General features: G+C 43.4%; 1 protein-coding gene across 1 annotated transcript in view; it reads left to right on the top strand.

Moving 5' to 3' along the window:
• Positions 1–267, top strand: part of LOC119590842 (transcriptional regulator ovo-like) — a gene marked incomplete in the record, with an annotated part of 26,993 nt that overhangs the window by 22,075 nt on the left and 4,651 nt on the right.

Raw genomic sequence — 267 nt, 5'->3', positions numbered from 1 at the left:
AAGTGCGCCATTTCTTCTCTTTCTCTTTCTCTCCTCCAACAATTACATTATGACATTCCTAATCCCGCCCCGACACCGCTCTGTACAATGAAGTAACCTCACCTAAGGTCACAGGAAAGGTGTCAAAGGTCAATCCCTTGGGGAAAGCGGGAGACAAAAGGGGGGGGGAGAGGAAGGCTGAAAATTATTTTCGATATTTCAAAAGCATCGGTATGTTGGTATTATGTTGACGTTGAGGAAAATACTTTCGATAAAAATAGCGTACTG

The sequence above is a fragment of the Penaeus monodon genome, chromosome 27 (assembly GCF_015228065.2).
Source record: "Penaeus monodon isolate SGIC_2016 chromosome 27, NSTDA_Pmon_1, whole genome shotgun sequence".
NCBI classification, from domain to species: Eukaryota; Metazoa; Arthropoda; class Malacostraca; order Decapoda; family Penaeidae; genus Penaeus; species Penaeus monodon.
Note: the sequence above shows the minus strand (reverse complement) of the source record. Positions and strands in the feature narration are given on the sequence as shown.